This window comes from Anser anser, assembly GCF_964211835.1.
Source record: "Anser anser genome assembly, chromosome: 13".
Lineage (NCBI taxonomy): Eukaryota > Metazoa > Chordata > Aves > Anseriformes > Anatidae > Anser > Anser anser.
In genome coordinates, this window is record NC_139734.1 from 21,940,097 (window position 1) to 21,964,630 (window position 24,534).

Sequence of the window (24,534 nt, forward strand, 5' to 3'; positions counted from 1 at the left end):
TCTTCCAAGTGTGTCTCGGTAGCTTCAGAGTCTTTAATTTTTCTTGTCAACAGGTTCTTTTTGCAGCCTCCCTACTCTTTAGTCATTTTTTCCCCGTAACATGAAGCAATTTCCAGTTGTGCGTGACCAAATCTAGCCCATGATGTCTCACTTCAGAAACTGCATCCAGGACAGGTTTAGCACACAAGAGATGCTTCAGGCAAGAACAAAATACCTGATTATTCCCTCCTCCAGAACTAGTTCAGAAACTGTCTCTGTCCTGATTTGGGGTGGGATCTGGGTTTGCCGACCCTCTTTACCCAGTTCAAAGGGACCGGCTGTCAGTTTTGCATGCTTCAGGATCCCCGCGTTAATAAACAGGAGGTAATGTATACCATTGTTTTGACAAGAGGCACCGGCGATGCCGAAATCTTATCCCCTGGAAAAGGAGCAGGTGGTTTCCAGCAAAGCTGCTCGGCTGCCGGCACGAGCCCCTGCCAGCACCCGCTGGGAGCAGCCGGCTTTCGGGGCTGCGCCGCGGCGGGGACACTGCGGAGCAGCTAGCTGAGCCAGCAGGGGACAGCGGGTGGTAGCGGGGGATATTCGGGTTCAACGACACGAGCCCAGAGGACACGAGAAGCTGGTGAAGCTCTGGGTTCCGATGGCAAAAAGTCAGAGTTTGAAAGGAGGCTGGAGCACCTCAAACAATTGAAGGCACAACCGGGCAGGAGCTCGCAATTCTGCTGTGCATGAATAGAAGGAAGAAGCAGCTGAATATCAGGAAACGTTTCCGAACAATGCGGACCATTAGGCTTCAGTGGAGACTCCCGAGGGAAGCGGGAAAAGCCCGCATGGGCTGAATAATGGAAAACCAGACAAAACCATAGCGCACATACACTGGAAAGAAACCCTTCAGCGCGGTGACGTACAATTCACAATACCGAGAGAGCACAGCACTGCTATTACTAATAACATCCTTAAGATGCATTTTCTGACGCAGAGATTTGGAAGAGCTGTGGCAGACGGGGAGGCCGTGAGCTTTGTGTGGGGCATCTCTCCCTGCAAGGCAGGGGGTGAGGAAGGGAGGGGGGCTGGGGATGCACTGCCCACCCCGGCCCGCAGCGCCTCTGCGCTGTGCTTCCCAGCCAGGCCAGGCAGTCATCCCGGCTGCCCTCGTCCTCCAGAGGAAGCCTGTTTTCTGCATTTTCTTAAGGAATCTATTAATCCTGGCCCTGCTCCCTCTAGAGGGCAGCTGCTTCCCTTAAAATGGCTTGGGAGAGTGATCTCCCCACCAGCGTTTTCTGGGTCTCGCTTTCCGTGCAACGGGTTTTGGGCGCTCACAGGTTTTCGGCTGTGCCTAGGAAGGCAGGATGAAGCCCCGTGATTCACAGCCCCGTGGGCTGGGGAAACATCACCCCCCCTGCGGCTGCATCACCGCCGGGGGACGGAAACGGAACTCAGTCAGTGAGCTCCATCACCGGCTGGGGCGGCCCTCGCAGCATCACCGCGTGCGACAGCACGGCTGTTATCAGCGAATTTGTTAACGCACCAAAAAATAGGCTAGAAAGGACGAAAAATTAAATACTTCCAATTCTCAGTGGTACCCCAGCCACTGCAATACCTAGGAGTGGGCACAGCCAGCAGTTTCCCCCTGCCTTCTCAGCAGACGACCCTGGAGCACATCTTAGCACAGAAGGTGCCCGCTCTGGGCACGGCGCAGCCCACGGCCACCGCCTGGCTCTGCAGCGAGGCCCAAACCCTCATCCCCGAGTGCTGTTGGTAAAGTGCATTAACGGGGCTAATCTCGCCAAGCCGAGCGCTTTTCTGTTGCACAAACTTAGAGCTGGGCAGTGTCATGCAAACCAAAGCAGCATTATTCACGTTGCACCACCACTTAACTCCTGCTCTCTACCAGCCCATTGTTGATAGCGCTTTGGCATCACGTCAATCTGATTGCAATTAAGCTTTTTACAAAGCATCGTTCAAGGCTGGCTGTGCGGGTTTTGATTGTTTGTGCTCTGAAAGGTTCTCCACAATGGAAGTTCGGGGTAATATGCTCCCAGCTGCATTGGTAATGCCCTTGTTTGATAGTTTTAGTATTTTTTTTGTATTTTTCTATTTCGGTACCAGCTCATTTGTTTTTCTGATTGAAAAGTGGTTTCTGTGGAGATAAAATTATGTATTTAATGCCCTGGGGTAGTGCATTTTTTCCTATCAGCAAAAGAGGTTCTCAAGCTGGTTTTTTTGTTTGTTTGTTTTTTTTTTTTGTTTTTTTTTGTTTTTTTTTTTTTTTTTCCCAGAGACTCCAAAAAGGTGCCAGTGTTCCTAATGAGAGGAGGATGTTACATGTAAAAGAACAGTATTTTGTCTAACTTTGTGAACCACTATTTGCATCTGTGCTAAAGCAATGTAGAAGTAGCATTGGGTTTGACACTACAAGCACTGGCCAATTCCCTTCTATTTTAATTTAAAAGCGTCTTGCAGTAATTCACCGCAAGTCGGAATATGAAGGTTTCCCTGATGCGAGTGAAGGTCCCTGCTGTAGCTCCTAGCAGACGCTTGGCACTCGGTGGAAGTTCAGCCTGGAATTACAAGTTAATCCCCAAGCTTCAAGTTCACAACCCCAGATCCGCGCTGGTGCTGAGGAAACGTGGCAGGGGAAGGTGAGCTGTGTGCGGCCTGGCTCCGGGAGTGGAATTCAGCCAGGTTTCTGTGCGGTCACCTGGAGAGCTGTTAACGGGCCGAGCACTGCAACACTCCTCAGTGCCACTGCTGTGGTTTTTATAGCAAAGAGGGGTGCCGTCAGCAGACAACAGATGGCCTCTGTTCGCTTCCTTGGAGTGCCCAAGGTGCGAGGTCGGGGGGCTCAGCGTGTGACACCCGGGCTCCGCTCGGCTGCTGCCAACAGGTTGTGGTACGGTGAGGACAGATGTCCCCCTGCCGTGCTCCGAGGTCCGGGTACAGCAGTGCCCCTGCGTGCCTGTCATGATGCATATTCATTTCTGGTAGCAAGGCTGCCATGGGGCACTTCAGCACCAGGGGAGTATTTGTTCTAACAACGATGACTTTCTATGAGATGTTTGCAGCTCTCGGCTGCTCATCACAGGGACAGCCAGGGCCTCGGTCACACAGTGGCTGAGATCCAGCCCTTTTAGAGGATAAGGGCATTGCTGTGGTGCCGTCAGGTTGAAAAAGAGCATAAAGACAAAAAAAAAAATATGGAAAATGCACTGAAAAAAAGCTGCTTGTCTTAAAATGTCTGTGCTCCTGAGGGGACGAGGGGCGTGGAGAAGCAGTCGGCCACGCCACGGGAAAGGTCACCCTGTCTAGGAGCCCCCTAGATAAGAATGGAAATCCTTTTGTAACATTTTCCATATCAGAGGGGAAGAAACATTTCAAAAAGCATTGTTTTTCCAGAGGAAAGCAACAGCAGTGGGACCGTGACTTTTTTTCTTTAACCTTTTCTCTGTTGACTGGCTGACACCAGTGATGTCCTTCCAGGCTGAGCCTGCAAACCATCCGACACCGCTGTCCCTTCGCTGCCTCCGCGGGCTCTCCTGCTGCTCTCTTTGGGTTCAAACAGTTCCTGTTGCGACTCGTCTGATCTGGGGGAGGTTTGGGCTTTCCTGCTCTCCTCCCTCCCTGGCCTGAGCCTGCCTGCCCGGGGTGCCGGGGGGCACCCTCACCTCGTGTCATTGCTTCCCAGCACCGCGGCCGTCTCGCAGGCTCTTCCATCTGCTTTCAGGGCACTGAGTCTTTTTTTTTTTTCGCTGAAGGCACCTAAATGTTAGTTAATTTGTGTGCCGCAGGCTTGGCTCGATGGGCACAGTGCGGGAGCCAGGCTCTGGGGAGTGTTACCGATGGCAGCCTCACTCGTAACTCGTGGGCCTCTTATTTTAGCATCACTAAATGAGTGAAGAAGGACAAACATATTTCCTGTGACTTGGAGCATGGTGTGCTGCTGGATTCCTGTCTTCCCTCTTTTGCTGTCACTCTTGTCAAGTGGGAGAGGATGTGCTCCACGGAAGGATGTTACTGAACATTTGACACGAAGCCTCTCCCCTCAGGGTGACAGGCTGGAGTGAACAGACCCCTGTAGTTTTAAATAGACTGACTAAAGGCCTTTCCTGCTGATTTCTGAGAAGTTTCTTGTTTCTTGTGCTGTAATTTCATGAATTAGTTATCATCATAGACTCCTCAGAGGCAAATCAGCTATGAAACGGGTGCAGAAGGGATGCTTTTTGTGTAAAACAGCTACAGAAAACTACAAAATTAATCCATTTTCAAGCTTTCTTTGCACGTTGCAGAAAACTACAGAGGGCATGGGCCCTAATTTCCCTTCCACACTGCACGTCGCTGACCTGAAGCCCCAGTTCTCTTTCTTCCCAGAGCTGAGCGTGCAGGTGGGCCAGGAGAAGTGCTGGGGGCTTTGCTCAGGGTCCCGCCTGAGTGCTGGTTGCTGAGCACTGCCATCGCCTGCAGGATTATCCCAGCCATTCCCTCCCACCGCTGCCTTTGTCAGAGCTGCGGATTTGATGTTCAGCGAAAAGAAAGCCAGGAAGATTCTCACTGAACCCAGCTAGCGAGTGATGCAGTTCACAGCCCGCAGGCTTGCTTTGATGGAGCTGTTCTGTGTGTCTTGGAAATGGTTTTTATTAACCTCGTGCAACCAGAAAGCTTCCAAATGACCCAGCTTCCCAGCTCCTTCGCTGCTGGGCCTGACTCCGTGCTGCATTCGTTCCCCAGGGAGGGCTGGGAAGGTCGGGGAGCAGAGGGGCTGCGATACCCGCTCTGACTGCAGCGCACGTTCAGAGCCCGACGGCGTGCCGAGGCCGCGGAGATGCGCCTACCCGCAGCGAGCGCGGCGTGCGGCCGGATTGCCTCCCCCTTGGCAGAGGCACCTCCCTGCTCCTGCAAATTGCCCTTTTTGAACCCTGGCCTGCGAGGGCAGCTCTGTCTGTCCGGGGATTTGGCTGCTGACAGGCGAGCTGCAGCTGTGCATGCCTGCCAGCAGCACGGTGCCGTCGCCTCGGCACGCTTTCCATGGCAAAGGCAGGGCCCCAGGCAGGACCCCAGCCCCGCAGCTAGGCAGCTCTTCTGCAGGAGTTGTGGATGCAGTTTCCTCTCGGGACTGGAAAACAATAAGTTTTCAATCAAGCCACCATCTCCTAGCTCTGTGCCTGGGGGAGCATGGCTCCAGCTGCACCGCGCTGCAATTCAGGACAGGAAGCAGAAACCAGCACGCCCAAAGGGAAGCACCGGAGGAATTCTGGGAGACAAAAAGCAATTAAATACCCTGGCATTTGGCCAGGACCTTGGGGTTGTCACCCCATCTCCTACAGCACACTGACAGCCACACGTGGCCCAGACCTCCTCGTGTCCCCGGCGGGGCGAGCGGCGCGGGTGGGCACGGCGGCAGCTCAGGGCGGTCGTGCTTTGGGAGCTCTCCCCGCGGAGTGGCATAGCTGGGCCTTGTGACAGGTATCCTCACGGGAATTTTGAGCAACTTCTCCGACTATTGCTAGCAGATAACTATTTATCCTACTACGGACACATCTTTAAATAGCGTAGGTTACGTTACAAGCTCCCTGTTTGAAGAGTTTACCGCGATCACTTTCACTCAGTGCACTTCTTCCAAAGCAGTTTGAAAAGGAGCAGAGCCTCCCTAAGCACCACTTTGATCCTACTCACATTTTTAGAAGCAAAAACAGTTGCCAGAGACTCTCCCCTCTCTGTCAAGTCTTTGTTATACCTCTTGTGCGAACATTTTTCCTCTCCTTTTGTTTTCCTTAGCCTTCCCAAACCACCTTTCCTATGGTCTCCAAAATCCTGCTGAATCGCTTCCAAATTGCTCATCACCGCCCTTTCTCGACACAGCCTTTTGGTACAAGCTGCCCCCAACTGCCAAGCACATGGCCCTCTGGCTCACCTCGGAGTGAATGACTTCTTTCTAAGCATCCCTTGAGAAGTATGATTTCACCTCTTTGGCTGGGGTGCCCTGCTCCAGTACTGGTGGGACATCTGTTTGCAATGTGAGTGATATAAAACTGTAGCCTTTTTTTTTTCTTTTTTTTTTTTTTCTCTTCATGTTAATTCTTCACACACAAACTTGGCCTCTGCTAATTCATAACGATGACGGATGCACCTTTAATCCCAGGAGCACTTTGCACGTACCGCTGGCAGCTGCTGGCTCTGACGTGTGCCCGTGCTCGGAGAGCTGTGGCCAAGGCAGAGCAGCAGCTGCTGGCCCTGCTGGTGCGAGCTCAGCCCAGGGTTAAACAGACTGCCTGTGTTTCACAATCTCATTCTTTTTAACGTATTTCCATTTTTTATTTTTTTTACTGTGCTATCTTTTAATGAGGACAGTGTTGCCAAATGACAGTTCAATCTTAACTTTCAGCAGCACTGAAAAAATACCATTCGTGAAATGGATGAACCAGAAATGGACCAGGATTGAGGCCTTCTTGGGTCTTTTGCTGCAGTGGCAGCAGCAGCTCTACAACTATTTTCAGTAATGGTCCTCTATTTGGAGAAGGAGGGAGGCAGAATAATAAAGATTCTCCTTCTGATGGAAGGAGTCAAACATACCCAGTGCACGGGCTCAACTTTGCCACCATTGTGGTTGGTTTGGGTTGTATAAGGGTCAAGTGAGAGCAAGCTGACTTTAAGAGCCTGTTTTTTTTCATCCTCTGAGCCCTTTGCAGGCAACAAAGCTTTCAGTTTCTTAAACGTTTGCTGCAGGCTGTGGGGAGGGGAGGTAGGCAGCCAGCCTCACGGCTGTGGTTTACCTTCCTAAGGAGAGAAAGGGAAAGGAGCCACCGAAATGGCTCCTGACTCCTTTGGGGAGGATATTGCACACTCAGAGTCCTGGAAATCACCGTCACTTCTCACCATTTGAGAAGTTTGTGATCATATACCCTGTTCTTCATCCCCACGCTGCCATGTATCGAACAGGCGTGCTCTCTCCATCCCTGCGAGGGGCTGTAACCCACCTCTGGCTTCTCTTCCAAGCTGCTGCTCAGTTTTGCTCTCCTCTCTGGACCCCTTCTTAGTTTAGTTTCGCTGTGAGCACAAGCTATGACCATTCCTGTGTCCTTGCGGCACCGGAGTTAAACTTTCCCCTTATTTTAGAAGAACACATGGTTTTGCTTAGCACTAGCTAAGGAATTACAAGCCGTATGTCTTGAATATGTATCTGCCAAGGTAAGTAATCTCTGCTGTGAACTTGAACAATCAAAGCTCATGGTTATTTGTTTTCGTACGTATAGATTTGCCAGCTGCTGGTCTCTAACATTTATGGATGTTTTCTTTTTTTCTACCCAAGCCCCCGCTGCTGTGTTTGGGGGGGCGGTCTGTCATCCGACGTGGGGTGGGGACCTGGGGACAGCGCAGCCCTCCCGCACGCCCACGGCTGGCTGGGCAGGAGTTGGCCAGCTGCCCTCATTTACCATTTCTGCCAAAGCTACAGTGCTGGGGCAAAGAGGTGCAAGCCGTGTTTTGCACATCCAGTAGTCAGCTCCCTAGAAATGGGCTGCTGGAGTCCCCAGTGCCGGCTGGTCAAAAAGCCAAGGGATCTTGATGGAAGCGACCGGATAGTTTCTAGCAACTTTTCTGAAATGTGCAGCATACACTGGCTTAAAGGAATTAAGGGAAAACCTGTCTCTAAAGGCGTCTATCATATTGTGTGAGATTCCTGAACATTTTTTGCAATTCGCCTTGATTTATGCATTAGTTACGTTCTGAGTGACAGCTCTGCAGAAAGAGCATACCCTGGAGCCGTCGTGACTTGATTTCAGATGTTGTCATTCCTGTGCAGACGTTTGTGTTCACGTGGGACAAAGTGTGGGGTAACTCTCAGATGCTTCCTTGCTGGCTGTGTGTTGCTCAGCACTGCCAGCGGACTCCATGGCTGGATTTATACCAGCATCCACGGGCTAGGCACACTGGATAAGGACAACTGGAAACTATTTGTGCTGTTTATGAGACAAATCAGCAGTTCTGCATAAACCTTACACTGAAAAAATGTTATTTGTTTTGAGCCATGACTTTCAGAATTACAGTATTAAAGTCTCTGCAGAAAGAGTATAAATTATGGTAGGAGCTCCTCAGTAAGGTATGAAGAAGGGTTTACTGTAAAATTTAATTGTTTTGCAGGACTGCCTTGGCAGCACAGACACAGTGTTTTGGGATCATTTTGTTGCTTTTACAAACAAAACCAGTTTCACACACTTTGTCATTTAGGATTTGCCTCTGATCTTGTGGCTTACGCTCAGACAGGTGTGGAGGAGCAGTAATGCCTCTGTTTCAGTTGTCTGCATGATTTTTGCAGCTAGTATGTTGCTTTCTTCATGAGCTGCCGCTCGACTTCAGTGCACTGGATGATAAACAGCAGGTTTCAGGACTTGAAAAATTGTCTTAAGTCTTTACAAAGGGTTTGTCAAGCTCAGAGCCTTTTTTTCCTTGCCAGATTTTGAAGGCTTCTTCAAACAATGCCAGCAAGAGAGATTCTTGGGGACATTTGCTGAGAAAATTTTAAAGTAGGATTTGGAAGCTATTATAATGTGCCTTTACAGTGCAGAAAAAAAGAGATTTGAAATGTGGGCGCTAGCTGGTAATGTACTGCCTTAAATGACCATTTGTTTTAGTCCTGTGTTATTTACTCTGCATGCGTACAAGCACAAAGCACTCGCGAGATCTCTCTTCCCCAGGGAAGCCCTGCGAGCAGCCCAGGCTCAGCCTGCCCTGCAAGCTGGCTGGACCCAGCACCTCGGCTGGAAAACCTCAACCTGTGCTGCTGGCAGGGGCTGCACGCATCTTTCCTTTGATCCGGAGAGCCTCAGGCGAAACAGCAACTGGCACAGAGCCTGGTGCAGCTCCGTGTGCGAAAGCAGGGCCAGAACCCAGCAGAAGTGCAGCCAGAGAGCAAGGCATCGGGTGCAGCGAGGCACGGACAGCGTGATGCTGCTTTTCCTGGCTGCACGCAGCGCCGTGCTCGGTCTGGCAGAGCGCACGAAGCCTGTATCCCCCTCTCTAAAGGGAGGTTTCATATTGGAAAGGGAGGAAGGAAGGAAGGTGTCTGGTCCCTTCTCCCCAAGGGAGGAGCTCCCGGGGAACGAGCAGAAGGAAACCAAGCCAATGCAGCAGGAATGGCCATCTGCAAGTGCTCTGGGTCCCTGGCAGCCCTGCTACACTAAACCAGGACAAACAATATGGAAAAAAAAAAATCCATCAACTGCCACAAAACAAGCCCTGGGACATGGAGCAAAATCTCAGCCCACCACCCTCCCTGGGCCGCGACCTGCGTGTTATCTCCAGCTCAGCCGGGGAGCAGGCAGGAATCCAGCTTTCTCCGCTGTGTCCTGAGGGTTTCCTCTAGTCGGTGGGGCACTCGACACTCGCTTTTGTTTGTTTGGGGCTCCTTTTTTTCAGTCTACCTGGGAGGATTTCCTGAGCTGCATCTATTCTGAGCTGCGTACTGAGGGCGCTGGGCACAGCACCCAGGTCCTGCTGGCTGTCAACACGCAGGGCGCAGCAATCCCCGTGTCAGCTCTGCTTGAACCTGACGGTCAAAAATAGCCCCAGCAGAGGCTGAGAGATGAAAGGAGCCCACAGCATGTCCACAAAACACAACCCCCTCAATGGAAGAGCAGCTCGGTGAGCGGAGGGGAATCCAGTCGCCAGCGTCACCGTGAATGGGCTGCTTGTAGCAAGGCTTGCGTGCAATTTGGACAAGCAGGGAGACTGCGCGAGGAAAAACAAGGTTCAATGAGATCTTTTTAAAAGCTCTGCTTTTTCAGCCCACATGTAACATTTAAGCTGCAATGAATTTGATACCTCCAGATTCGAACTCACTCCAGTACAGCAGCACACAGGACAAGAGAAAAACTCGTTTGGCTTGGTTTTCGGGTAAACTTAGACTTCTTCATGAGCTTTTTTTTTCCCCTGGTTCTCCATGTTAGTGAAAGCAGATAACAACACATTCTTACAGCCTCACAACAGTGACAGTGTGTTAGCTACCAGCAGTTCTGTAGATAGCTGGGAGAGAATAAACCAGTGTCAACGTCGTGGCGAGGGAGCCACCTCCGCCCCAAAGCAGCAGGTATCTGTGGTTTGGAAGGGGATTTTCTACAGGGCAGAAAGCTGCCAGAAGAGCTGCGGGGGAGTTTGCAGCCCACTGGGTTTCCTCTGTGCTCCCCAGCCACTGCCCACCCCTCCCATTGCTCAGCGGGGAGGGTGGAAAGCACTCGGTCGGTGTCTCAAGTGACTTATTTAAGGAGGCTTTAATTACCGAATAGGCAGTCCGTTAGTTCAGCAAGATGATGTCTACATTTCCCAGTTTCCAGGGGACCCAATTAAACTGCTGGATGTCAGGCAGAGCTACTGCCTTTCTGTGAACCTGATGTGAAGCTGAGAGATTTTTTTCCTAAACCCAAGCACACTGGGAAAAGGCACCTGAAACTGGTGCCAAGCACAAGGAGATATAAATAATACGAATTAAAGGATGTAGCCTGAGCAAGAGCATGATGTCCAAAGCCACACATTTGGAGGAAGTTCACCTCGGTGTTTTATGGCCCTGAGATGACTGCAGGACAGCATGAACATACCCTGGCTGGCTCTAACTCCCGTGGGGACCCGCAGCCACCACCACCCAGCCTGCCCAAGCAGGGGGAAGCGGTGGAGATGGAGGTGGAGGCGCGGGCACAGCCGTGCCTGCAGGTTACTCGTCTCTAACATGCAGGTTGTCCAGCTGCTCCGGAATAAAAATAAAATTAAAAGTCCATAGAAAGCATTATGTTTCTCCCTTTCACTATGAAAGAAGCTCATCAGAGATGTGCCCACAGCCTTTCTCTCGTTGCTGTTGCTGACTCGTCAGCCCTGGAGGCAGCGAATGTCATCTCCCGTAGAGGACTGATCCAGATGTTCCTGGTCTCCTCTTCAACTCCGCTTATTCCCCCAGATGAAAGATCCAGTGTGGCTGACATTCAGTTATTAGGGTGCTATTCTTGCTGCTTTCTCTATGACCCTGCACGGATGTGCTGTCACACAGCAAAGTCTTTCTCCTGCCTCTAATGAGATAAAATAAGTAACGTGATACTGTGCGTTTCTCTGCCTGATTGCCTCCCTCTTACATACAGGGCAGAGAGCAGCGGTGTCAGGGGCCATTCAGTTGTGTCTGTCTGGATTTTGAAGGCTGATTGCCTAAAATCAGTACCAAGGATACTCAGCAGGAGGTTGTGGGTGTGTGTGCTCAGCACCTGAAGGGCAGCCCTTTTGTCAGAGCTTTTTAAGCATCTCTGAGTGGTTTTGGGGTGTTTTTCTACCTGTTTTATATGCACTTGCAAACATGTCCTTGTAATTAAAACAAATACTGCAGATATACCTGCTTTTATGGCTGTGATGTCCTGGATCTGTCAGCAGATGACTCTTACAAGGCAGAGATTTGAGGTACGGCAGAAGCGGCAGCTCATCCTGTGCTAATTAACTCTGCTGAGAAACGAAGCGTGCCAGCCGGGGGGACCAGCCTGCCGACAGCCCTGCACCGTTCCCCGGGCTGAGGTGCTTGGTTCAGCTCAGGTGTCCCTGCATGCATCTCAGCTGCCAGCAGCAGCCCACACCACGCCAGCGTGCACATAAACCCGCGTCAGGCAGTGCAAATCTGCTCGGTCCTGCAGACCCCTGGCTGCGGGGAATTTTTTTTTTCCTAATAAAAGTCCCACGCTTCCATTCCGGCTCACAGCGGTGCAGACCTTCGAAACCGGCCGATTACATGCACAACTTGTTCAAGTGGATGTGTTTTGCCTGCGCTCAGAGCTGCGCCTCTTCACAGCTGCGGCAAAGCTGGCCCTAGAGACTCGCAGCAGCGTGCAGGTGAGCAGGATGCGGCCCACGCTCCTTCATCCCCAGCCGAGCAGCCCTTGCCACCCAGCTGCCTCTCCACGAAGCCAGGGCTTTCATGAGGGGCTGCTCCAGCTGCGGTCGGGGCTCAGCCGTTCTTTATAAACACCCCTTCTCTGTCTGCGCACAGCTCGGGCTCTGAGTCGGCAGAGCATTTCAGCACATGCTCCATCATACTCTGGCCCATTACAGAAGTTAAACGCCTGCTTGTTTTGAAGCTTATGCTTATGTATTTTTTGGAGGGGGTTGGAGCAGAATTGCCAAGCGACGGGCAAAGCCCGGTGCCGATACCAGTGACTTCGGCTGTGTACCTGAGCTCCAGGTGGACCTGGCTGAGTCACCTCCTGTTTTGATGCTTTTAAAAACTGAAAAGTAGTCCAAATCTGTAAATATGGGAATATACATTCCCAGAAGTCATCTGCTGCTAATTTACAGTTGAATCAATTCATTTTAATCCAAAACCAGCAGAGCAGTTTTCAGTCTCTGTAGACCCTTGAAAATTATACCTGATATCATAAGCAAAAGGATTGCGGGGCATGTCTTTCCCCCAACTGTTTTATTTCACCAAGAGCATTTAGTGCTTCGCCAACTTCTGTCTCTGAGGGTCACTGCAAATGTGTTCTCCTTCTGCTTTTCATATAAAAGTGAAAAGTGAGCTGTGCTTGTGTAACTCATTAACTATTCCTTACATTTTAGCTTGGGGGCTTCTCCTTTTCAGTGCATGTGTACAGCTTGCTCTCACAGACTCATCTCCCCCTAAACCAAGAAGTGTATGAGCAACCTGTGCAGAGTGGTCACAGCAGATTGTTGTGATTTATCTCAGAAGCCAGAGCAAAACAAATGAAATAGACGGACGCTTTGATGTCCCGATCTTCGGAGAGGCTGCTCGTGGCAAGCCGTCAGCGTGGTCAGCTTTAAATATGAGACCTTTTTTCCAGATCACCTCCTGATAAGTCGATTCCTACCTGCGCTATCTGGTACTCAGGGTGCTCGCTGGCTCAGTTCTCTGTGTGTCAGTAATGGGAATCAGTTGTTTAACAGCAGAGGAGAAGATGCAGCTAAAGCAAAGGAGCTTACCCAAAACACTGGAAGGTGTCCAGTGACCAGAGAGCGATTCCTCCCTCTCGGTGCTTGTAACACGGCGCAGCAGATGGCCGCGGGCAGGATGCCCCTTGGTCTGATTTCATCCTCATTTTTACCAGAGCTTTTGGGCACTGGCTGTAGGACGCATCTGGGACAGTGCTGAGGGCTGCAAGATGCACGCTGAGCTCCGGCTCATGTGTATGTAGCCATACACGGGGTGCAATCCTGATGTGAATACACGGGATGAAATCCAAACCCCCATCAAATGGGTCTCACTCAAAACCCAGGTCTCAGGCCTCACTTGACTCTGCTCTGAGAAGTTACACTGTGCAAGTCATGCTGCAAGTTAAAATCATATCGGAAAAGAGCAGATGGACATCGCCTGATTTATTTTCATTTGCCTGTTTTTTTTAGCTTAATGTCAAGGAAAGACTTTGGTAGGAAACAGTAATGGTATGCATCTGGCTTTAAGCACTGCTGGGTTCGGTGTCTTTTGCCATGTTTGATTTCTTGCAGCTGCTTGGGCTTAGTTAATTATCTCCTTAAAAGAGGAATTTATATTTTCACAGGATGACTAGAAGGCTGATGGAAACGTGCAAGAGAGCAGAAACACAAATGTTTAGGCAGACCTGGAAAACGCTTCCCACAGCCGACCACGCAGCTGCAGCTAATGCCAAATGCCCTCTGTTTGCTTTCCGGGTGATAGATTTTTCTTAAGGGATAAGTTGCTGGAATAGTTTGAAGCGAGCATCGCCTCTCATTTGCACAGCCCTGGGCATGCTTCCGTACAGGGCTGCCCTGAAAAGCAGCGCTGGGTGCTGGAAGGGCCAGGGAGGGGGTGCACACCAGGCTGCACCGGGTGAGCGCCAGCAGGCTTCTGAGCAACATTTATGCTGAGACAGTGGGTTCGCGGGGTTGGAAACCCCACGGCGGTCTCAGGACACCGCTGACATTGCCGTGCTGGTGTCTGGGAGGGATGTGCCTGACAGCAGGGACCTGGCCTTGGTCCCCGTCACATCGAAGGACACTGCAGACCCCGCCGCAGGGGCTGTCCTTACAGGCATGTGCAGAGCCGTGCCGGAGCCCGGCGGGTTATCAGGGACAATGGAGAACTCTCAGGGTGCAGAAGAGCGGTGGTTTCGGAGGATACGAGGTCTTCCTGCAGACTTCCTGCAGGCTGTGCTCCGAGTTTTCCAGGACCAAGCAGCGCGGCTGGCCGGGCAGTGCAGACAGCGCTGCAAACGCAAACGGACCCACCACTGCCCTTTGGGGTGGGGAGGGAGAGTCCAAGCCCCAGGGGGGAAAATAGCACCAAAAAAGGACTCCCTTCTCCCATTGCCCCCAGCAGCAGGTTAGCCTCGAAGGCTGATCACACGTGCTCACGCTGGAATTCCAAAAGTATATCCACTCTTGTTGTGCAAAAGCGTGACATGAGATCTAGCCTTGTTCAATCTTTCCCTTCCTTTTAGCCTTTTCAGCTAATAATAGGCACATGTAAGTGATTAACGTAACCTCGTGTGACTGTTCCTTGCTGTTTGTGCAATCCTCAACATGTGCTTTATCTTCTGAGCGCTAAGCGAGCGCGTTTGGCATTTCTCACGTAAGGGACTTTGCCAGCCTGCCGGGATGTCGCGCCGCCGCAGCACCGCCACGGCCACTCAGCTCCCTCTGCGCTCTCCCCAGACCTCACTGTCAGAGGGAATCACTTATTTCGTTCTGGTAATAAATGCTTTTTTAATTTGTGACCTTGATTTTCAAGATCGGCTTTACCTTTGCCTGTGCCATGCAGATGCAGTCCTTGTTTCTCTTCTCCATCATGAGCACACCCTTCTAACTCCACGTCCTTGCCATCAATCAGCCAGTCTGGGTGGGTCCATGTCAGATGCCAAAACTGAAGTTAGAGGGAAAAATTAATTAAAATCTTAGAAAAACTTTCCATATCCCCAAAGAGATTTTGTTTTCTTTGAAAAACATTTAATAGAAAGTTGGATCTGGGTTCTGCATGCACTCCAGCTGGCAACCAGTTCATAAAGAAATACAAAAAATTGTTTTGAAGGCATGTTACTGACAACTCAACCATGTAACACCCCAACTTATTTTAAAAAAATAATACAAATATGCAGAAAAATATTTTTTCACGTTTACAACATGGCCAGTTCTAGAGGTTGTGAGCCCCTCTCTGCTTCGCTGCCTCAGGCCCGTGATTGCTTTCCCCACGCTTTTCACCGTGAGACGTCTTTCTGACCAAACTTCCACGAGCTGCTTCTGCCTGTCGAGGCACACCGCGACTTGCTGGAGGCCCTGCGAGGCTGGTGGCACTGCCGGGTCCTCTTGGGCTTTGGTTGCGTAACTTTCTCCGTGCTCTTTGGGTTTGGAGTGCTCGTTACGATCTTTGTTTGGGTAATACTTGGAAGTGCTCGTCCACCATGCGGTCTCCTGCGGCCTCCCGGGCAGCAGAGCGCCGAGGAAGTGCCAGCAGCCAGCCTGGCTGTGGGCAGTGCCAGCTGGGCTTTTGGGGCAGCTCCCGTGCTCTGCTCCAGGGTTGGGGTGTTCTCCATCTCACCACTCGTGTGTTCACTTCGAGGTTCTCCTTCGTGTTTGCTCGTTTGTTCATTAGAAACAACGGCTACCCTTTATTTCCCTTTATGGTGCTGTGTGGATATACCCACTTGTAAAAATATCGCTCTTTTGGAACTTTTTACATCTTTGAAATAAGGACAAACGTGTTGTTGGTTTTAGGTTTATTTCTTTGTTGGGTTTTGTTTGTTTGGTATTGTTTGTTTTCCCCAGAAGGACTATTTAGGGGGAAGATAAAACAATCACCTTCAGCTGTACCTGGGAAAAAGGGTGGCCCTAGTGCTATAAAAACTGAGTGTGGGTGCAAGCCCATGCAGAAGCAGCATGGATAACACACGTCCTGCTGGAGTCCCATTTCTTTGCAGTTTGACCCAAAACACATCTGTGCACCGCGTCCCCGTGGCTGCCGTGTGGGTTAGCTCGGTGGGGCTGCACCTGCTAGGAAATACGAGGAAAAGTGGCAGGCTCCGTTATATGGGAAAAAGAAGTCACACAGCTTCACAGCACTGCGGGGGGGGCACACGTTAAGTAGCCAGCTACGCTGGTCTGTGAGGACAAATAGGGTCTCCCCACCTAACAGCTCCTCTTCCTGTCTGTTGGACCACAAAAACCATGCTCGAGAAGCACGGCGCAGCACCTGGTGCTCCAGGGGCTGCTTTGCAGGTTACCAGCAGAGGAAGGGGGCTGTCGTGACCCACAGCCAACGCACCGCAGCACCCTGCGGGCCGCTGCGCACCTATTTCATGGAAATCTTTGTGCAAAGTAAACCTTAACGTGTGCCGAAGTGGTGCTTGTGTTTAGAGACAGTAACTAGTGGGAAGGAGATGTGGTTTGGGCCCTGGCCCCTTCACACCCCCAGCCGGACTTGGCACGAGTGCAGCGAGCCACAAGCACCCTTTGTGCAAACTGAAATTCCACTTAAAGCATCAGCGTAAGCTCTGGTCCTTGTTCTCCTTGCTCTGAGAAACTGCTTAACGCTTTGGAATGGAGTGATGGGGTGTCCTGGAAATTCAATTAATTTCCAAAAGCACACAGGGTCACAGGGTAGTTTTAAGACGGGGAGTTAAACTTGTTTCCTTTTCTTTTGTATTGAAAATCATTTTCATTGTGTACAGAGCATATCTGAGATAAGCATTTTTACAGTAAACATGCACAAGTACCAGATTCTGCAGGGAAGCATGGTTTTGCCTTTTTTTTTTTTTTTTTAACTAGGGCTTTAAATGGATCCTTTTATAATTCTCAAGGTCATTGTTAAATATTTGAAATAGTTGGTTGAATGCCAACATATTTTCATTGCTTGAATTTCTCTCCTCGGAGAATTATTGCAGACAATGAAATGTGGCATCTTCAACATTCGTGTCAAAGAGAAAGCTGCCCTGGTGAGCAGCTTTGTAACTCGGGAACCCGACTAAAGCTTTATGTTTTAGGTCAAGGAGCTTCATGGTATATTTAATTGCCAGGACTCTGAGGCATCTTTACCGCAGTCTTACAGCTTTTATGTATCACGGAAAAAGAGATCTCATTTCTGGGTTTTGTAAGAAATTCGGGCTGAAACCTTCGGTGGTCCTTAGCAATACTTGGCCGGAGTGACAGCGTGCAGCAAGGGGCTGAGCTGGCATTCCTGCTTCCAGCGCTGGAGCACTCTCCAGCAACATCCCCCGAGCTGGGGAGGCAGCCAAAGCAAAAGGAAAGGGAGGTTTTACGTGTCTTCGTTCCCAGGCGTGCCATGCTGATTCCCAGTGAAAGCCTGTATAAGGCATGGGGAAGAATCCTCCGTGGTTTGGATCAAACCTGAATCCACAGAGGAGTACTTGAGCGAGCCTTCACCTGGGCACGCAGTTTGGTTTTATGTTTTCTGAACTTACAATGGGAACAAGCTAATTAAGCTCCTTCTGTGATCCCCTCTTCCCCACCACTTTCCTTAGGGAAGGAGCTGAGGGGTTTTACATGGGGCTGGCAGATCGGCAGCAGCGAAGGAGCCGGTGTCAGGCACACAGCACAGCCGCGCCGTATGTGAGGATGACCCAAAACGTTCAGATGACTAATGTGTTGTTTGCCTGACCGTGAACTCGTATGTGCTCCAAGGAAGAAGTAAGCAGAATTTTCTGAAGTGGGATTACAAACAGACTTGGCTTTTGTCTTCCTTTTGCGAGAACGAAGCCGGAAAACAGATGAACCCATGCTTGACCGAACAAAGCACAGTGATTTTGGTTTCCTTTGGTGTCGTGGCTTGGATTTCTGGCCGTGGCTGATGCTGAGGTTCCTCAGTACCTGCAGAGAACTGGGTCGCTGGCACCACTGCAGACCCATGGCAGGACTGGATGGTTCACACGTCTGACAGCTGGAACGAGAAGCCACCAGTGGTTTTGAGGGATTTCATGAAAAAGACGTTTTTACTTTTGTAAATGAAACAACTTTTATTCTGCAACTACTTAATCCCCCTTCTTTTCTCATCACAGGTGATTTTTTAAGGGGAGAAAAGAGCAGAAGCTTTGATTTATTTCTCTTTCACTTCCTTGCTCGTAATGAAAATTCAAGTAGACCGTAATCCAAGTAAGCACATCCCATGGAGGGAGGGGGGAAGAGTTCTGGCAAAGCAGGGAAACTTGGAAATTCGTGTGCGATTCCTCTCTGTTCAGCCAAGTTTCTGAAACAGCGCAGTGCACGAGCGGCACGAACACAGCCCCTGCCGGAGCGTTTGCTGCTGCAGAACGAATCGTGCCGGCGTTTGTTTCAGCAACGAGGGCAAGTGTGAAGCCTTGCCTTGCACCTCAGGCACTGAAAAATGATTTTTAAGACTGGAAATCGGGGTGAGGGGGTGGAGCACAGTCTTAATCTTTTGGACCTCACAGCTTTAGCAGTTCCAAGCTCACGTACCTGATGCCTTTAAAGGTGACCGTGTTCGTCTGAAGGCGGCGTATTGTGGCTCTCTCGATTTTCTTTTACAAGATCTACACCTCCAAGCGTGCATTTCTGTAGGCAGTAAACAATGCAGAGGGGATGGTGAGGTTCGCAAGATTTATAAAATGATTGAATGCTGAATGCTGGGGCATCGCCTGCTGTGTGCACCCTGGGGGGACTGGCGGGGTTACGACCGCCCGGCTTTAGCAGGGAGGCACGAGGTGGTGGCCACAAACCTGGCTAACTAAAAACCCGGCTGCTATCAACAGAGGTGGTGCTGAGAAGCGCAGAGCTAGGGATGTTATTTCTTTATGATCTCTTTTCTGGCCTGCTCAGTATTTGTTTTACACAGCTGCCTCCAACATCTGCTTTTCATCTCTGCTCTTTGTCTATGTAGGTATCCAGAAACGCCTTTCTTTCCTTCTTTCAGCTGCTTTAAGTGTCTCCTGTCTTGCCAACAAAACATGCAGATAATTGAGTTCAAAAATCATTTTAAAAATAGGCTGTTACAAATTTTACCCAAAAATAATTACAGGTAGTAATTTCAGCTGCCTTCCACATAAAGGCAGGTGGGGAAATACAGCAAGATGAGCCTGAAACTGCTCAGGAACCTGAAACTAAGGTGAGCCCGTTTGGTAGTTTCAAGCTGAGATCTTTTCCCTCCTTTCTACCTGGCAGCTTTGAAGCAGCCTTCCCAGCCTCAAACTCTCCCTTCGTCCCTGGGGTGTTCAGGACCCAAGCTGTGGCTCGTATTTTAGCCCAGGATCCAGCTCCAGAGCACCGGCTAAGCAGCGGGCTCTGGCTCGGCAGCTGTCCCTGATGCCAGCAGTGGCTGATGCTTTGCCTTTTGTCGGCCACTGGCACAAAATCGCTGCCGAGCCGCAGCCCTGTCCTGCCGCAGCTGGGTCTCTGCTGCTCGGCTTTGCCCAGCTGTGACCGGGATTTGCACGCGCGGGACGGCCGTGTTTAAACAGCTATTGTGGCTGTCTTTGCTTTTCTCTCCCCTCCCAAAAAATGCAGAGTTGTTGCTTTTGGATAACAGAGGCCAAAGCTCTGAGGCACTTCTGGATAAACAAATACAACTTTTGCCCTCAGCGAGGGGCAGAGTTTTGCCTGGACTGGAGGCCAGCAGCTCCACGAGCCACAGGGGCCAGAGACACTGAATATCCCTCTGATATTCACTACAGCCTCCTCGAAGAAAAGCCCTTTTTCTTCACAGAAAATCCCAATCCATTTGACTTTTTTCCTATTCTGTGTTATTTATCTCCTTGGCCAAAGCTTGCCCTTTGGCTAGCGCCTCTTCATGCCGCAGTCCCTCTGTATTCCTGTGGCTGAGCTTCCCCCGCATCCTCAATCGGCCACATAACAGGCCAGGCTGCGTTTTATCACGTGGATTATCAACAGCGAGGGTAGCCACTGAGCCCCACGACTGATTTGGGGCAGTCCAAAGCACAACCCACCCTTCCAGCCTGGGTTTGCTTTGCCCTCTCCTTGCCAGGGCTCCCTCTGCACCTCCATCTCAGCTACCTGCTCTGGACAAAGCTACCATCCGCTCCTTCTCGTGTCTCAAAGGGCTTTTCGAGGACAGAAACGCTGAGCAGAACTGGGCCAGGCAGGATCTGGGTGCAGTCGTGGGGCAGCACTGGAGGTCCCAAAATCTGGCCCTGGGGTTGGGGTCTGCCTGGATCCGCATCCACTGGTTTTCTTCAGTAGATGCAGGAAAATCTGATTTGTTTTCGCATGCTTGCAGATCCGAAAATGTAAACTATAGTAAAATATCTGCTTATAGCGTGACCTCTTAACCTGAGGCTTTTTTTCTGTTCTGGGGTGAATTCCAGCGAACCACTGTGCCGCTGTGTTTACAAGAAAAATGCGTGTTTTCTGTGTTCTCAGGGCCACGGCACGCCTCGTTAAAAATGCTCTTCAGGAAAAAGAAGGCGAGCTAGCGTGGCCTAGGATGGGTTTATCAGCAGGGCTCGGGAGGGATGGACAGACAGCCCTTCCAGAAGGGTGCTGGCTCCCCACCGTGGCAGCGAGCACGAGCTGGGCGTGCGGCGGTGGCGGCAGCACGGCTGCAGCCGAGGTGGGTGCACGGTGGGTGGCGGCGGGGTGCCAGCACCCCCAGCCCCATGCCAGCACCCCCAGCCCCACGCCAACCCCCCCCAGCCTCAGCAGCTCCTCTGGCAGGAGCCGTTTCGGCAAGTGGCCGCGGTAAATGACAGTTCCTGTAAATCGCAGGCAGGGTCCCCCACTTCCCGATCGCTGCCACGCTCTGTAAACAGGCTTCTGTGTGCCTGGCAAAAGATCAGAGCCGCGCTAATCAGCCCGGCCAGCTCTCAGCAAAGCTCTGCGGCTCTGTGCTCAAATAAAAGCCAAAAACAATATGTTTATGAAAGCAAAACATCGCAAATACGCTTTATTTACACTGCTGACATAGAAAAGAGAAACAGATGCCTCTGGTTTGGGTGTCTGTCTAGCCTAATTTCAGGAAAATGTGTAGATCAGAGGGAGGAAGGACAAAAAGGACTAGAACCGTACAATCTGTCACAGCTCCAGCTTTAAGTGTTATAAATCGTTTGTGCTCTGCTATGGCAAGCAGAGAGGTGTTGGCATTGCAACGTGCCAGCAGGGTGATGCCACCCCGACCCACCGGCGAGGAAGAAGAAGAGACGTCGTCGAGCGAAGGGGCGAGCGCTGGAGCTGGGTGCGAAGCAGAAGCCTGGAGCCCTCGACCAGGAGATGCACAAGTGTCGCACACAGCTCTGATGGGCCCTTGGTGCAGGGGCTTTTGCTGGATAATTGTCCTCGTTGCCATAAACGGTAAAAATGGAGCGATATGTTAAGCAGAGCTGCTGACGCGCTGATGGTCTGACTGAGAAACGCCTGGAGAAATGGCATCTGAAAAAAGGAGCAGGGCAAGAGCCAGCGTCTTCGTAGCTCTGACACTTCTGTTGGAATAGACAGCTGGCAGGATTTGCATCATGACATACATTTCATTAAAAGTTATCCCCAGAATGGGGTTGGAGAGCATTCATTTCCAAGCAGAGGCATCACGAACAAGGAGAGCCAAGCACACTGTAAGCGGGGCCACATCCAGCCCTAGGGCAGTGGGGGAGATGGCTGAGCTGTGCTTCCTTCCCTAAATGCACACATACAGGCACGAAGCCGGTGTTATTTGTGCATCCTCATGCTTGCCGTTGACTGGGATGATTAAACGTAGGACCTCTCGCTGAGGTTTCCCCACGTTCGGCCTCCACCACCCCACTGCAGCATGGGGAAGTAAAACTGGAGAAGCGATTGGGAGACATGAAGGAAGTTCCTCTGTCAGTTCCTCTGTTGTGGGGTTTGGGGGCTTGTTTGGGGTCCTGCTGGCTGCCGCTCGGCGTGTCGCGGGGCCAGGGGCTTCGTGCAGGCGCTGTGTTGGGACCAGAAGTCCCAGCAGCGCTGCTTTGGGGCACATTCAGACCTCGCAGTAAGTGCTGAGCAGTTACCGAGGCTGCCAGCTTTGGCCAGTATCACCGTGTATCTACAAATACATAAGTAAAGAGAGGATTTTCTTTTGTCTAAATGAAACCATTCGTGTTTCTTAGTCAAGAGGATTCTAACGAGGGGTTGGGCTGAGCGATGTACGTGGTGATTAATGCGCAGGTAGATGGCACTCGTTCACCACCTTATGTCTTCTGGGACGCCTGCCAAGGCTCCGCGGTCCTGGGCAGCGCCAAGTCCCCAAGAAAGAGCCAGGACGGGGCCACAGGACCCCTCGCAGGACAGCAGTGCCCACGCTCCCTCTTGGACGCACCAAGCAGGAACCGTCCTGACCAGGAGGCTGCTTAAAGGTGCTCCAGTGCCTGCACCGAGCAGGGGCAGAGCACAAACACTGCTTGGCTCTGCGGGGAGAAAATTGAAAGTGTGTGGGTTTGGGGTTTTTTTTTTTTGGTTGTTTCTTCTTCTTTTTTTTTTTTTTTTAGGAAGCAGCTTTTGTTCTTAGTTTCTGGATGAAAACTTGAATTGTTAATCCGTGCAAGGATTTATCTAGTCAAAAATGCAACTGTTTGTTGAAAAGAAAAGTCTGGAGCAGAGTGTCAGTCAGCCAGGGCAGGACTTCATGGTTAAACATACGCTCGTGCACCACGAAACGGGGTAGGCATCTTTTACAAGTGCCAAACTTTTCTTATTTATTCCCTAGACCATAGATACCATGGGGAGGGCTGAATGCTGGAGCAGTCCTGAGCCACACTCAGGATCACCCACACGGGTGTTTTATAATATGCAGATCTTAAAAAGCATGCTTCTAGTATTTTTGCTTGAAAAAAATCTTCCTTCTTTAAAAGCTTTAAGTGACTCCTTGTCCTTCCTCTTTTCCCCTTGGGGTTACTGCGATGGTGCTGTTGGATTTAAACTAAATGCAGTGAATCATTGTGGTTTGTTTCTTGTTTATTTGGAATAGTTTTGGGAAACATGCTCAGCTCGAATGCTTGCTTCTTTCCATTTACCTGTCATTAGGCAGGATTGCAAGACCGGATGGCAATGAAAGGGAGGGTTTTTCCCTGCCTTTTAGTGTATTTAACCGATGAGTTGGAAGGACCGGTGGTGGTTTCTGCTGCCCCGATGAGCGGCTCACTGCCACCTCCGTGTGCTGCTCGCGGTGGAGCTGATGCAGTGATCCGGGGTCGCTTGTCTCAAAGGTTTCTCCCGTGGTTATTCCTGGGCACTCAAGCTTTCAAAATTTGCTCTGAGCACGGACAGGTCTCATTTTGAAAATGCTGCTCTCACCCCCTGCATGTTCCTATTTAGCTCTCTGGGATCAGGCAAGCACGGCCCCACGCCGACTTGAGCACAGGCTCCTCGGAGCAGACAGCTCAGCACCTGCCCGGTGTTCAGACAAGTCCCTCGGAGCCCCCTTCTGTACATGCCCAGGCCCAGGGGTTTGGCAGCTCCGGCTTTCCGGAGCTGCTGGAGGCTTCATAAACCCCCGAGCAGCGGAAGCATGCTCCAGGCACGGCCGGAACCGGTCACTGTGTGCAGCCAAGAAAGATGTGCTATTTTTCTGCTTCTGCTTTTGTTATCAGAGAACTGGAAGTAAAATGCTCACAAATACCAAAAGTCAGAATGCAAATCCAAGAAGCAGAAAACAAACCCATATTTGGGCTAAAAGTTTAAAAAAGAAGAATGGTGTTAGACTAAACTATCTCTCTCTCCCTGGTAAATATTAATTTCCATGAGTATCGGTATTTATTTAACACAAAATCAGCGTGACAGATTTATTCCTCAGCACTGGCTTTGCAGCTGTGTGATTTCTTGACCTCACTCAAGTAACCCCTGGGGCGAGGGAGCGGGGACTCAGCCCTGGTAGGAATTATTCGACGTAGCTGCGGCGTGCGGAGCATCGCTGTGAACAGACGGGCACGGCGTGGCAGAGGAGCGAGGTGGCAGGGGGCAGGTGACACGGCGGTGACAGTTCTGGCAGCATCGCGACGGGCAGGAGGTCGTCCAGCTGCGTCGCAGCATCCACCAGAGCAAAGCAGGACCGTGTTCGTCTCATCTGGCCTGAGCCGTTGCTTTCCCAGCAGAGGGCACGATGTGCAAGTGAGAAAGGTGATGGAGAGGCGATTTCAGAAGTGACACAGCACAAACGAGCCGGAGCCCAGCCAGAAACCCGGGGGCAGGATGCGCCGGGGCTGCTCAGCACCCTGCGGAGGGTCTCGCTGCCTCTCCAGGCACTGCTCCCCAGCCCGCAGCCCTGGTGCCCGCGTACCTTCTGCACTTTAGAGGACGCTCAGTGTCATTATTAAACACCCTCGGAGCTATTTTAAGCGTACTGGGGGGAAAATTCCGTGGATTAAAGAAAATTGAGCTAACATCTGCTTGAAGGGAAATAATTGCTCGTTTTCCAGAATTTCTTGGACACCGCTGTCCAAATAGCACAGTTTTCCAAGATAACTCTGTGTCTTCTAGGAACATAATTACTGCAGGTAGCAAAAGCATCTCTTCAGCTTGATCTGTTCGTGTGGGTTGTGTGAGGTCTGAAAGTCCTTTGTTTGGGTCCTCAGTGCTTGAGAAAACAGATCTCTGAAAGATGACCTATGTATAGAAAAATAC

At 50.9% G+C, this 24,534-nt stretch overlaps 1 protein-coding gene across 5 annotated transcripts in view; it reads left to right on the forward strand.

The window, feature by feature from the left end:
• Nucleotides 1-24,534, forward strand: part of CYSLTR1 (cysteinyl leukotriene receptor 1) — a 99,999-nt gene that overhangs the window by 38,768 nt on the left and 36,697 nt on the right. Inside the window, exon 3 of one of the 5 annotated variants that reach the window (XR_014571781.1) lies at nucleotides 2,280-2,298. The exons of 3 other annotated variants lie outside the window; for them this stretch is intronic. The gene's annotated coding sequence lies outside the window, so the exon portion shown is untranslated. Of the gene's footprint in view, nucleotides 1-2,279; nucleotides 2,299-8,687; nucleotides 22,576-24,534 lie in introns of those variants that run through there. One more of the 5 variants, XM_083796656.1, reaches the window with a different exon arrangement.